This window comes from Suricata suricatta, chromosome 14, assembly GCF_006229205.1.
Source record: "Suricata suricatta isolate VVHF042 chromosome 14, meerkat_22Aug2017_6uvM2_HiC, whole genome shotgun sequence".
Taxonomy (NCBI): domain Eukaryota; kingdom Metazoa; phylum Chordata; class Mammalia; order Carnivora; family Herpestidae; genus Suricata; species Suricata suricatta.
In genome coordinates, this window is record NC_043713.1 from 46,417,451 (window position 1) to 46,418,646 (window position 1,196).

The following is a 1,196-nucleotide window of genomic DNA, read 5'->3' on the forward strand; positions in this document are numbered from 1 at the left end:
TAAAATTAAGAAAATCTAAGACTAAGTGCACATTAAATAAAGCTGTGTGTGAAATAGTTGCAATTTATTTGATATCAGAATACTACGGTATTTCTCAGTGCTTTAGAAATGATCTGTTTTCTTAGCTTCATAGTCTGGAGACCTTCAGGCATTCCAGGGACAGCCCGAGAGAGGTTCTGCATCCTTACAGTGAGGCAGTGACCTTTGCATATTACACAAGTACTTCCAGATAAGCACGATTCTCTACTGATTCTCAACATGTTAAATATTGGAGTAATTTCCCATTTAAATCAATAGTTCCTGCTGTCACAGAATCAACAGATAATGTCAACTCTATAAATACAAGTGATTTTTAAATGTTTCTTTTCTGTATTTTCCAGTTTTATTTTAACCACAAGTCTGGATTAGGTATAGAAAAAATGAATAATAAAAGAAGAGCTGTGAGCAGTGGTTGCAATCAACCCAGGACTTTTATTCCCTCTGGATACACTTCATTTACTTTTCATCACCAAAATATAATTCCGTGACAAGCTTTGTTCCGAGCGTATGTTTGAAGAGTGTCTTAATTCTGAGATGTCAAGTGTTGGTTTGGTTTTCTTTCGAAGGGATTCTGTCAGTGCAAGCTTCATGTGGAAAGTCCTTCATGCAGCATCTGCAAACCCTTGTATTGGAATCTGGCCAAAGAAAACCCCAGCGGATGTTCAGGTAAGGGTTTTACACTGAATAATTTAGTATATTGCAACGTCCTCCTAATTTTCTCTACTCCAGTGACTAATGCCACAAAAGAGCTATTTATTTAATAAGTTCAGTTTGTCTGAAATTCTGTGTAAATATTTTGATGTTTTTCCCCCTACTGTTGGCAGAATTTCTGTCATTTTGAAAATCCCAGCAAGGGATTTCTATCCTGTTTCCATATGTATTTTGTTGTTTGCAAAGGCAGCTACTTGATAAATGGTTTTATACCACCTTGTTTTTATAACTTCTCTTTCTAGTTTGGTTTTAGTTTCGTTTTATGCTTAGATGAAAGCCATGACAGGAACTTAAAAACAGAAAGCTAAAGGTGGCTAAGTGGAGTGACTATGTCCTTAAGTAGAGTTTGTTTTCATGGAAGCATATCAGTAATGATCTGAACATTAAAAACCCCCTGATGTTGCAGCCTTTGTCTTAGAGTGGTCACAAACTGGCCCTTACTCCTC

General features: G+C 36.4%; 1 protein-coding gene across 1 annotated transcript in view; it reads right to left on the bottom strand.

Annotated features, from left to right (window-relative positions):
• LOC115277423 (laminin subunit alpha-3-like) overlaps positions 1–1,196 on the bottom strand; it is a 225,862-nt gene that overhangs the window by 136,343 nt on the left and 88,323 nt on the right. The gene's annotated exons all lie outside the window — the stretch shown is intronic.